Genomic DNA, 13,998 nt, shown 5'->3' on the forward strand with positions numbered 1-13,998 from the left:
GGCTTCTCGCTATGACGCACGGTCGCGGAGAAAATCCACAGAGAAGAACGGGTGTGAATTTGGACGCACTATGCGTCGTTCGAGCCCATAGTCTAAACTTCTCAGTTTCAACATTTTATTGAGAACATTTAGGAACAGTGCTGCACGTTAACTTTTGTCTGCACATTGTTTTTGTCGCCATTGTTGTTGAGTCTGAGGTGCGAGTCATGCGCTCTCGCTCCGCCTCCACCTCAGGTACCGAAATTTGGCACCGTTTCATTTTAAGTGAATCGGCACTCGGTAGTACCAACGTGAATCGGTACCAAGTACAAAAAGTACCGAGTTTCGGTACCCATCCCTAGTTATTAGTGTCTTCTAATTCAAAGTTGATTACTTCTCTACATCCTCCAGAGACCCAGACTATTGTTTGGTATGCAATTTTTTATTTCTCCTAGATATTTGGGATCAGTAGGCTCTGATAAGTATTAAAAACCAAAATTTGTCAATGATATTTAAGTCCCAGTGTCCTCAAACAAGGCGACAGTAAAGTCCCAATATCTTTAAACGAGTACTTCCCATTTAACGGCGTCTTAGCATCAAATTTGTTGCCAAAATCAATATAAATAAACAAGTTTTAAGAACCCAGTCTCATTCCGAAGTTGTCAAAATCCGGCATGTCCACAGTGACTTGCACAGTGACACTGACAAAAAAAGCCGCCCTTTACCGTCAGCATGATACGCGGCCGGTCGCTGCTGTACTTAAATGGCACTCGGCGGTGTCAGGGAGAAACGTGGCGAGACATGGATGAAAGTTAAGACAGCGAAAGTCCATGTGAGGACGGGAAGGGTGGTGGATGAGTCCAGCAAACATTGACTTTCACCGTGGAGAGTGATGTTTGTGTCCCATAAGTATATAAAGCCAAACCCTGTTCTTTTTTTGTAAACCTAACCATGTGCGTTAGTTGTTGGAGGAAAAAATGCTTTAATTTTGAAAGAGACTGTATGTGAATGGTAAATTTCCTGTGAAAACAGAAGTGCATTTTGAAAGAAGACAATGCATGTAACAGGCTGAAGTTGACACAACGTCCCAGAACGTCAACAACCAACACACCCAGGGTACCTTGGACGTCATATGTGGATGTGGACAGTCCATGACCAAACCTCAATATGTGAAGAGGTTGCAGTGAGAATGTGTGTGGTAGAATTTTGCATTTTCTTTCAGTTACATCACTGAAAACTGTCAAATAAATAAATAAATATATATGTACATCAGTAAATTCCCTTTGGATCTGGTCATTGCATTGAAACCCAAAAATGTCCTCCAGTTTTTTCCTCCTCGAATGGATACAAAGCACTACGACAAGAAAACTCACAGTAAACTGTTCAAAGGAACTAAATGCACACAATAAAACACGGTGAAAACAACTCTCTATTGCCTGTGTTGTGCCTAAATGCCACAGACAGATCTATATTGCCAGTTAATTCAATCTGCCTTCTGCTTGCAGCGGGGTCAAACCACTGTCTTCTTCACTGCAGTGAATTACAACCATTCTATTTATTGACTCCAGTACAGAAAAGCCAGTTAAGCCCCTTAAATTTATTAAAGGCAACGTGATATTTTTACCCAGCTGCTGCAGAGCAGAAAGTGCAACTGAATTACTTTAGAAAGACGCACGTACAGCAGTGCAGTACAGATTTATGTAGGTTTTATATACAGTGGCCCAGGATTGGATAATATAATAAACTAGTTTCTATTGGATAATAAACTCTGTAATCTATTTAGTTCAAGTACACGCTGGTGTCCTTCTCTTATTACTCGTATAAAGTTTAGTGATCCTTGAGGAGACGATCACTGTTTGTTGCTGCACAAGTATTAAAAAGCAACAATAACAGTACATAATCATTATAATCTAAAAGTAAACAGTGGCATTAAGGATTAACAAAGGCTAAAACCAATCGTTAACTTTATACAACAGTGTAGTAATTGTGCATATAGCGTGAAGATCGCTCTGCCATATTCACTTTAAAGAGATTTAATACACACACACACACACACTCACGAAGACACACACACGGTGGACCTTTCATCTGGCTCCATATGTGCTAATGCACGTCCACATGGGAAACACACTGGATGTGTTCACACGAATGCAGCTTGAACTAATGGTTTAACCAGAGGGAACGGTTGGCGTCCTGCCAGGCTGTTGGAGCACAGCTGTAAATGACCAGTGAGCTTCATGCCCGCTGGGTCACACACACATTCAGGTTTGTACTGCCATACTTGCAGAGACCCTGACCACCACCACAAGACACGACTCCAACCTTCAACATAAACCAAGGAGAGTTGACGATTCATTTGTTGATCAACTGATTAGAGATGTCATCAGTGCAGAGAGTATTTCTGACCAATTATGCATGTTGGTCTACGGGTTAACTCTGCTACTCTTTAGTTTAGTAGTGGTCACTTTGCTGTACCACCAAAGCTATTGAGGTATTCATGTTACACTGGTTAGCTAGTCGCCACCGCTGCTCTGTATTGCCCACCAAACAGGACAGGTGGGAGCTAGCCAGTGTTGCCACTCATTCAGTGGTTACCGCTGGTAATGCTGTCCCAACCTATGGTGGCATTACTACCGAAACACCATGCAAACCCTGCGGTCTTCCCCCAGGTCACACGGTTGAGTAAGCAGCTTAGTTTTGAACTGCAACACCCCTTTAGCCTATATTATCATTGTTAATTCAGCTAGCACTGTTAGCAGCCTCACCATGACTGGTGTTGCTAACGTAGTTTACAATGCTAAAGGCTATTTTGTGGCTCAAAATTATACAACTTAAGCCTAGTTCACATTACACGATTTTCACCACGATTTTGACGTCGCAGAGGATCTAGAGAGCTACCTTGGGTCGGAGTTGAGTCGGCAGATTGTCTTCCACGACGAGTCCTCATGTGCGCACAAGCCTACGAGCAAGTCGCCCCCTCGTCTGTGACTGGGACTGGATATCTATCTCTAAATATATCCGTCTAATAAGTTATTTAAACGCATGATAGTGGCTTCTTTTGAGGTTGTTTCCATAGCCCTGGTTGCTTGTTTCTCTCCCAAGATCTGGCAACACAACAAGCAACAACAACACGGGGAGCGCGTTGTGTTTGGTCCCAGGATAATAAAGAATATCCATGCCTTTACGATGTGTCGTCTCCAAGTTTGGTGACGTCACTGCGTTATCTGGGGCTCTGTCGGCGAGGGCTCGGTGGAGAAATCTTGTGGTGTGCACACACAGGTTGTAACACAGTTGGCGAGACTCCCGCTGACAGAAACACACGTCGCCAGGTATGAAAACTCAAAAGATTACGATAGTCTCCTCAATGCAAAGTTAGGGTCAAAATCATGTAATGTGAACTAGGCTATACTCACTGGGGTGGCCTTGGGCTAGAACAGAGGGTGGCCGCCTTGTTTCCGCAGGAACGCCAGACTGCCACCATAAGTCAGGATGGCATTAGTGGTAGTCGCAGATTGAGTGGTGCTGCTGGCTCCTATCTGGCCTGTGCGCAGTGCAGACTAGCTGGCTAACCAGAGGAGACTGGAGGGGGGAAGGGGCACAGTGTTTTTGCATGGTAACATGGCTCACCAGCTGTCTGTCAGCAAAGCTAACAGAAAATAAAATAAAGGGAAGAGATTTACAAACAAAATTAAAAAAATTCAATGCCACTAAATGGATAGCCGCTAAACCTATCTGAGTCAATGGAGCACTGGACTAAAAGGAAACCACCTCTTGTGTTTCACATCATTTTGAGGTTGTTGTTTTTTGTTTTTTTTCAATTAACTGGTTAGGTAACGATAAATGGATTAATGGATGTCAAGCTATCAAAAGCAAAATTAAACAAAACTGACATCCTTAGTAGGCTACCAATTTTAATTAAATAGGTTATTTTTGAGTTTTGGACTGTTAAAAAAAGAAGACATCACTTTCAACTCCTTGAATGTGAACATGGGTGGACATTTATCGCTATTTTCTGACATCTTATAGACCAAATGATGAATCAGTTGGTTGAGAAAACAATAATAAGATTAACTGATAATGAAAATAATCGTGAGTTGCAGCCTTGAAACCAACTCTTGACACTTAAACTGCCCTCTGAGATGTGAGGACTAAACAAGAGATGTCTTCACTATCAAGGTATTAAACTGAAATTGGTCCTCATAATAACTCAAGCAGTCTACACAATATAGGAAGATACTGAAGTGTATTGACATTTTTTTGTACTCAGTGACCCCGAAGCATCAGGCCATGTCTACACAGGAACACACACACTTCAGACAAATGGACTGGAACTAATAGGCAGACTATGTAAATACAGACCACACACAAACCTAGAGCGCCACCAGGGCTGCACCATCCTCTCAATTTGTAGTTTCAATCATAACAATTTTTTTTTAAATCTGAAATTTGATCTGCATCAATATGTACACTCAATCCTTCGACCACAACCTAAGTTTCTACCAAACTTGGTTGAGTTTATGTCTAATTAGAAATCACAAGTTTGTCTCAGGGGGTTTTACAATCTGTCCAATTTACTGTGTAACAACCTCTTCCTTAGAGACAAAAACTCCACAGTAAACCAAAGATGCTGTTTTTAAAATATTCTGCTGATAAACACAAGAACAAACAGAAACAAACAAACAAACACTAAAACCACTGGATGGAAACAAATGACAGATTTAAAAAGGTTTAAAAATCCCCTTTAAAGCTTCTCATGAATTTCTCAGATTAAGATTTACCAGAAACACAGGAAGTGGACTGAACGAGAGACAGAACGTTTTTCCAAAGAGACTTATCATCCAATCACATCAGAATACATTAACCAACAGGAGAGGGAAGCTCCTCTCGAATCAGGAGCTCTGAGTCAGAAAGCATTCTCACTCGTACGACCACAATCAGAAGAAAAACAATGACTGAAATAAAGAGACACACACTGTGCTGGGGACGATCTAAATGAGCAGCTTGAGGCTTTTGTCAGTTTGAAATAGTTTGGGATTTGACTGTTAATTACAATGTTCAGTAATATTTGATGTCTCTCAAATAGACTTAATAGAATAAGAACTTGTTTGTGTTTTGTTGTTTACTCCTGTCATGCATCATAATATTGTCTTTTTAACACCAAATGACAGCTGCAGCTTTATTCCAAACAAAATCATATCAGTACATAGAAATGTACTGGCTTAGATATAAACAGTGTTCCCAACTAGTGCAAGTAAATTCAATGGAAGATCACCCTGCTCCAAAATGTAAATTAAAACAATGTAATTTCACATATTTACTGAGTTTTAACGGCTGATGATCGTCTATTCCCTGTCTCAGCAGTTCCTCTCAGCTTACAATGTGATTCTGAGTGATACAATACATTCTTTTTAATGTTTAAATGTCAGGACAATACAATATGTTGCCTGCTCTTGCCAGCTTCAGTCTCGAGATAATGACATTGGCCTTCAAGGAGCCACAGAAGGAGACAAAGATGTAAGAAGACATGAGCATATGTGATCAATACCCTGTGGATCTGAAGAAGGTCAGACTCAGTTTAATTAACAGAAGGTGAAACTTGACCACTGAGTTAAAGCAAACAACCCAAAGTCAATTAAGCTTCACTTAGATTTCAATTAGCTTAATGATAATTGTCAATTAACATGTTTTAATTTAAATATTAAAGCACTTTGAGTCGGCTATAATGTGATTTTTAGCACCGACCTTAGAGGCAAAGAAGTGAGTTTACTAGACCTCATTATCTCTGCTTGAGGCTCGAGAATACATTATCTGCTTCTAGCATAACACACCTAAATCTGTGACCAAACTGTTAGGATGCGTTTGATTTTGGGGTGGTGCAGGTGCCAGGTTTTGACAAGAAATAAGACCAAAAACTACAATATCTCTGGTTCTGCTGCATCAACTATCCAACAAAAGTCTGACAATGTTACAGGAGTGGAATTCTAAATTTGTGAAGTACTTTCACAAGAGATGAAATAAAGATGAGGAGTGGTAACCAAGGCCTTAAAGGGATACTTGGTGCTTTTCAAAGTCAAGGAAGGAACAGCTGAACAGCCTTAAACAGCTGAATTTTTAAGGAGGCTACGTCATCGGATCCCACCGAAGGACCGTTTTAATGTCAAGGATCCTTTGAATTTTACTGGGGACAGAGTCCTTCCTAAAGAGAATTCTCAAGGATGCATGTGTGGATCCTCAGGGAGCATTAACTACCCACAATTTTTTGCACATGATTTGCAAGAGAAAAGTGAAAAGTGAAGGCAGGGCATTTGCTAGCTTGTTCCATTGCGTTGAGCTGGAAGGACCGACCCTACCAAGGAGGGATCCGTGTCTTTGAGAAGTGTTAGGCTCTTCCCGCACCATAGCTACATTAAAATCGGTGGAATAAATTGGCTGAAAGACTGAACTTTGGTCAGTCAGCTTTTGGAGGCACCTTTCACCCCTTAAGGGGCGCAAAATGGTTTGGTCCGCCCCAACACTAGTTCTCAGTACCAAGTACGCCAAGTTCGGACTTGCACACTTGGGAGTTCGGACTTGGCAAGTTCAACTTGGGAGTACAAACTCCCCAGGACGGCTGCCAGAGGTCTGTGAGAAATGCATTCTGGGATACCTGGCTGTCAAAAGTCCCCACAAGTCACCTCCCGATGCATCCCCGATGGAACAGGCAGAGCAAGTTCACATCCAGGCATTTGGACTGTACTTGGCTGGATGCGGATTTGAATCGGAACAGTACTTGGGCTGCGACTGATGACGTTTCACAAGTCCGCAAGAACACAAGTACAGGCAAGAACGCAGATTGAGAAACACTTTAGGATTCGTCTCTAAATGCAGCTAGCTAGAGACTGCTCATCCTTAGGGCCTAGAATTTGGTGCTACACTTCTGAAGTGAAACAATATTCAACTGCACACACACTCCCCACACCACAGTGACATAGATCTGGCTGGAAATTGGCAAAATATCCTTTTAAGTAACCTCTACAAATTGGAGACAAGAAGGGGCACTTTTTTTTTTTTAAGTATTTTCAGGTGGAACCATTTTTTCCAGTTAGGAAACAGCAGAACTTTGATTACTGCAATAAACTTGTCTTTAATCTGAGGTTCTTTAATTTGAAGTTTCGAGTGTGAACGATGTCACAGAGAATGAAATGCTGTGCATTTTTGTTCTTGGTCTGTATTTACAATACTTAATAATACATTAGTTAAAATAAAAAAATTACTGTCCGAAAAAAGTGAAACTTTTTTTAAATTAATATAAATATTCAGTCAGATGAATTTACTTTTCCTATGATTTTTAACTGTGAGAAAGACGGACACTTCAACCACTGATGCTCCTCAAACATCCAGCTGTCCATCATCATCTATTCATCCATATCCCTCACCCTTTCATTAGTGTCATTCAGGTTTCAGTTACCCTGCTTTTTATCTTCCTTGAAGAAACCTGGTGACCGACCATATCACTTTACATTTCCTCACACCAGCAGGGAGTCCTACAGCCTCTAATGCCTCAGAGCCAAGAGGCATGACCGACACATGCCACAGCTCTGGCAATTTCATGCACAACGGGTGTCAAACTGCGTTAATGAGATGAGTCGAATGACATTTTCCTAATTTTCTCTGCCCTCTACCACCCTCATACATTTTTCAACATTGCGCGGTGGGCAAACACACTATACAGAACCAAAGCTCTAACACACGAACGACACACAATATGCTTACAAGATCACAACATTCCCACCAGGACCTTCTATGAAACTAACTGACTCTATATTGATTTCATGGCAATAAATGTAACAGTTATTATAGAGGATGTTACTTCTGTGGTATTGAAAGCTTAGAGGATATTTCTGACGTTATTGTGGACTGAAATAACTCAATGTACTACACAAATATTCAGTTCATACTCGTTTAGGTTTAGAAAAATCATCATGGTTTGGCATTACCATGTTACATACTTAAAAGGGATGCATGATATTGGATGTTTTGCCGATATCTGATATGCAGATATACAACAACTTATTCGGCTGATAACCGATACCAATATCGATATTTCCATTTCTTCCCCACTTAATTTTGGTGATCATTAAGTCTGTTCTGCAGTGGAATCAACTTCATATTATGCATGCATAGTATTACTGTGATAGTCTCCAAGCAGATGGAGACATGAAATAGTAAGCTTTTCAATGTATGTTATATTTATTCATTGTGCAAAGAAAGCATGTTGGCTGATATCACCCAACACTGATGATGTGCCGATATTATTGTGCTACCCTTATACTTAATGTAACATGATGATGTGATGACTTGATGTCCCGTACTTCTGTAACATAAAATTCCTCAACACTGACTTTAGGTTTCACACGACACACAGTACAAACAGTAAATGTAAACAGCCTGAAGTGTGAATCAACATAGGGATTTTAGTTTCTGATTCTGCTGGTTTAAATTCCTTGCTCTATAGTGTATAAAGTCTCAGAAGAGGCAGCAGAAAATGAACAAGCAGCTGGTGAACAAAGTGGAACATCTAGCAGGAGCTGATGAAGACCAAACCAGAGCCAAAAGAAGAGTGAATATTGGACACATATATGACTAAACAGGATGATAATGTTGCTCTGTGTCTGCTAGATATGCAAATACGCAGATGAATACCGTAGGTGTTTGTTTTAAAGGAGTTTGGCTTAAAGCTGTAGCTGTTGCGTTACAGAATCCTCAGCTCTGATTGGCTGTTTTTGTTCAGGCCCAGTAGATTCTTACAAATGCCCATAGATGCACTAAGAGGAGGAGGGACATGATTTTTTCACACATTATCTGTCTCGTGTACTATGGACAGTTTCAGCAAATATGAAACAAGTTAGTTTTTATAAAAGTTACCGACTGTTGCTTAAATGTTGCACACACCAAAAGCGATGTGAATTTCCGCGTCATGTTACTCATGTGGGTTTGAACCCTAGAATATTTTGTGTTAACTTGCGTCATACGTACGTGAAATCGATGTCATTTGCATCGTGTCCATCGCGCAGCCCAGCGGGCATTTGCATCTAATCGTGTCTTTACTTTGACTGTGACTGTGAAAACAACATAAACGTTTCTAGGGTAATGGTATCGGTAGCAGAAAGTTACAAATGCAAACTTTACATTTAAGTTTTAGCAATTATTCACACATACTCAGAAAAGTTATATTTAACAATATGCTACGATGATAATAATGATGATAAAGGCTTTCAATTGATTGCAGTAGAAATCAGCACATTTTGGCACTGAATTGAATTTAAAACCTAAACATTACACTGAATTAATGACAACAAGCAGCTGTTTTTGCTGTTACTCTCCTGTCAACATTTTGTTTTCGTTGACAGGGATCTGTTTCTGTTGACAGGAATTTAACAGCATAAATAGTGACGGCTGAAAACAGCTACTTGTTGTTGATAATTAGCCATAAGGAGAAAAGAAAAGCTGGTTCTGCCAGATTCTGAAGGATGCACACAAGCAGACACAGTCCCAAGATTTAAAGCCACCATCAGTTCCAGCCAGATGTGTGTGTGTGTTTGTAATGATCCAGCTGTGCGCTTTCGTCCCCCACACCATCTGCTGCCTGTCTCCCCACTAAGAGGCCCATTAAGCCTCAGCACTGAACACAGTGTTGAGGGAGGCGACCTGAGCCGGACCCTGTCAGGGGCCACTGAACTCAACCAGGACCTCTGACAGTGAGAACACTCCCCAAACTGTGAGCCTGTCCTGCGGAGGCCTCACTGGGGGACACTTCTCTGGACACAGAGCAGGGACAAAGCAGAAGGAGAACACACTGGAGCTCGTCTGCCAACTGTTTCTACTAATAATTAAGCAAATATACAAATGAATGTGTTCTGGTGGAAAACAAAATGCTGCCAACAACGACTTCCCTCCAATATCTGCCTCTGGCAACTAAAGCATTGTCAATGTATTTATTGTTAAATTGTGGTTTAATTAAGGTTTAAAAAATATATATACCATTTGGAGCACACGGAGGGACATAAAACATTCACCCTACTTATTTCATGCCTATAACCCGATAATGTTCACCATTCAGACACAGGTCACGTCCTTATTATAATGTAACATTTACATAAATCACTAAAGGTGTGTTGCGTTTTGCTGCATTATGCCCTAAAGATGCCAGAGAACTCACCCAAATCCTGTGCAAGCAGTTTAGAAACATGCTGATCTGTACCATGAAACGTTCTACCTCTACTGAGCGAACTGACCAAATGTTTTCTGAATTACATTACCAAAGTTTTATCAGAGTAAACTTTAGGGTTCAATTTCCACTATGTTCAATGCTGAAATATCACAATAACTGAACACTTAAATTTACTTAATGTTCTGTTCATAGTAAATAATGAGCTGCATTTTTTCTAGACTTTGCTTTAGGAGCTACAGTAAGCTCAAGTCATCTTTGAAGCTTTGTGTGAATTTGCTCACAGTGGATTTCAGTCACTAAGCGTGTCTAGAAATGTTTCTTTGCACACAAAATAAATTTGCGTGCCAAATTATTGCAAGATTCACGACGCATGGTCTGAGGCTAAGGATGTCATTATTAGTTAATTTGGCTTTCGATTGCCTGACACCCATTTACTTGTAACTAACTGGTTATTTCTAAAGACAAAAATGCTTAATGATGTGAAATATAAGAGGCCTTTCCATTTACACCATGTCCACCCTCCAGTCTTCACTGGCTAGCTAACGTTATCTTTGGCAGCTCTGCACTCTCCACTGGTCGGGTCCAGTGGGAGCTAGCTGCTGGTGCCACTCAACTAGCAACTACCACTGATAACGCCATCCAGATGATGGACAATGGCGGCCACCCTACGGCCTCCTTTTAGGTCGCCCCGGTGAGCAAGCGGCTTCATTTTGAGCCGCAAAACTCCTTTAGCATTGTTAACTCTATTAGCACCACCAGCTGTCCAGACACTGCTAACTGTGCTGAAAGAGCTAACATAGCAAAAAATTCTAAAGGCAGTGTGGGTTCAAAGTTGAGCCGCTCACTCACTGGGGCAACCAGGGGGGAGACCAGAAGGTGGGCACAATGTTTCTGAACTGACGCTGTTGGGTCACGCTGGTGTTACTGGCGATAATGCCCAATTAAGCGGGGCTGCTAGCTAGCTTCCTCTAGAATAGGTTGCTGCACAGTGCAGTAAATTGAAAAACAGTAAAATTTGTAAAAACGTATTCTCAAAGAAAAGTTTGTATGATATCCTACAAATTAGAGCCCCTACGAATAACACTGCGTCCTTAACATAAAGTCATGGATTAACGTAACGTTACAGAGGTTAGGTTTAGGAAAGGAAATATGGCAAGGACGTATCTTAAAATGACTCAAAGTTCACACTGTTCCGAACATGCGACTTCAGGGCAAAATCCAGGTTTTTGTGACCCATGCACTGCCCCAACCTGCCTCCCTACAAGACTGCTTGAGACTGTTTCCTTGTGTACTCTCATCAGTGCACTTGTCACGTGATCACAGCCTTTCAAAATATGTGAGACATGAGATAAGTGCAAATTTGAGAGCATTACTTTTTGTAGGAAAACATACAAACAATTTGTGAGAACAGCCTACAAAATTACCCCGTAGACCGTCAATCCCCTGACACCAATATCTGAGGAAGTTCTGAATTTGTTTGCAGGTTACAAGCAAATTCAGGAAAGAAATTATTGATGAATCCCGGATTTGTGCGTAAAATGTTTGTCGGACTGTTCGTGAATGATGCCCAATGATATTTAGTGGAAAGACTAGTAAGTAGGAAGAAAGATGATCACATCTTTTCGATATGGATGTGCGTGTGTCTACCTCTCCTTAATATAAGACTAGTAAGTAGACCATGATTTAAGATTATTTTATGAAAATTATGTAAGATCTTGTTCAGTTCAGATCAGTTTATGAGTTAATATCTAAATACAGGACCACAGAGGAGGATCTGAACTCTACAGGCAAGGAGTTTAACTCTGCTAATTACCATTCAGGGTTAGGGGGTGAATACGTGTTCCTAGTTTAGGACGTGCCGATTTAAGTCTTTACTGCACTCTGCTGACTCGAGGGGGGTTAGAGTTCGTCCTTGCCAGCTTCTATCCTCACACCAGCTGCTGTCCTACCTTGAATTCTTCCCTTCTGTTTCAATTCACTCCAATTATCTGCCTGCTCCTGTGCTCTCAGGGCCCCTCAAACCAAATCCTCATTACTCATGACTTTCCTCTTCTCTGTGTCTTAGGGAGCAACAGAAATTACCCTTTAGACATCTGGACAGACTTGCTCCTGAGTCTCCCTCCAGGTGCAGGCACACAGATGACTTTATTTGGTTTTATTTGACAGTGGTAATCAAATTTGCCTGCCTGTTGGTGAGGGGCAATCCAGCTGCCAACTGTGTGGATCTCCAGGTGGGGTGATACTTAACTGTGACCGAGTGCAGCCCCTGTGAATCGAGGTGGGCGGAGGAGAACTAACGTCATCCTGGAAGGGAGGACGGCGTTTTCCTGCACCCACGAGACGAGGACACACACTTCTGTACCTCTTGATTAATTTTCCAATTTAATTTAAATGCTAATTTGAGTTTGATGGCAGTCTTGGGGCTCTTCTCTCTCAATAGCAAGATGGATGCCCCTCTTTTCCTCCCTGTGTTGCATTAAGGCTCAGTAAACTCCTGTTCTTTCTAGCGACTGTTTCAGCTCTACACATGGAAGGGCTCAGCTAAACCAGCAGTCAGAGAGCTACGCCCAATTTGCTAAACTGATAATAATGAACATCCTGTGGTCTCTGGGTACACATGCAAGAACACTGTGCAGCTAAGATAGTCTATTTACTCTCCACGGATGAAATCCAACAAAGCTTTTCAGCAATTATCATTTGCATACTCCACCCAAACTGCTGTCACAGGTTCATTGAAGTATCGATCCAGAACTTTGGATGGCGCTTGAGCCATTCATGAGTGTTATAATAGTGGGCAGAGGGGCAAGGAGGACGGGACAGGGGGAGCACGAGAAAGTAAGGAAGACATGAAGGAAAATATGAGAAACAGGAAAGGCAGGAAAATTGGTGGGGGAAGACAAGCAGATGATGTAGGGCTCTACAATTTCTTCGATGTGGAAACATGGACGGAAACATTGAATTTGATACTAAAAATAGAATCAACTGTACAACAAATTGTAAAATGTAGATTTCAGAAAAATTAAAAGGGAAAACATGGATTAAAATGGATTTCACAGGGCCGTACTGATGATAAACAGTCAATACAAAAAGGAATACAGCTTTCTGAACCTTAGCAAAGAGTAATTTGACTCTGAGTCTCATCATGTTATTGATTTCTAATATCAGCTGACACTGGATGGTATTTCATGGGCACTTGCCCGCTAAATGTCAGCACAGTCTCAGTTCAAGGCCTCTGACTGAACATGAACTCTATGAAAGAGCAGAGTAAGGAAGAGCAGTAGAAATCATAAAGGCTCATTCCGCTCCTTTTTGGTTTTTAATCACCTGAATCCTGAATCCTATCCAGTCACTCGTAAGATTTCACTCACCAGTCTCATGGCTGAGGTCTGCAGATGTGGCGACACCGCTGGACACAGCTTTACAACAGTCCAGCAAGTCGAGAAACATGAGTTTGCTCCGAGTAACTAGGCCGCCTGTGTGAGCGTCCTTTGCACTGTGAAAGTGCACGTGCAGACACGGTTGATACAGTGGGTCAAAGATAAACCAGGAAGCAGCTCTGAGGGGTCAGATAGATGTCTTGGATGTTTGAGAACAAACAGTTTGGGTTTTCATTTTCACTTCCTCTTAAGTGGTTTCATAAGTTGTTTAACTTTTGAATGATCCTCCCACAGTTACGGCTCTCCCTCAACATCCCACTTCAGCATGAAACTAGTCCAATCAGTTTAAATTAAAGCAGCACTATGCACGTCGAATATGAGCTTTGTGGAGTCTGATGTCTGAGCCACAGTTCCTGCATTGAAATTGGGTAA

General features: G+C 41.4%; 1 protein-coding gene across 1 annotated transcript in view; it reads right to left on the reverse strand.

Moving 5' to 3' along the window:
- The window catches only part of htr4 (5-hydroxytryptamine receptor 4), a 213,597-nt gene extending 199,965 nt beyond the window's left edge, over window positions 1–13,632 (reverse strand). Inside the window, exon 1 of the mRNA XM_050042827.1 lies at window positions 13,558–13,632. The gene's annotated coding sequence lies outside the window, so the exon portion shown is untranslated. The remainder of the gene's footprint in view (window positions 1–13,557) is intronic.
- Window positions 13,633–13,998: the final 366 nt, after the last annotated feature.

Source organism: Epinephelus moara, chromosome 4, assembly GCF_006386435.1.
Source record: "Epinephelus moara isolate mb chromosome 4, YSFRI_EMoa_1.0, whole genome shotgun sequence".
Taxonomy (NCBI): domain Eukaryota; kingdom Metazoa; phylum Chordata; class Actinopteri; order Perciformes; family Serranidae; genus Epinephelus; species Epinephelus moara.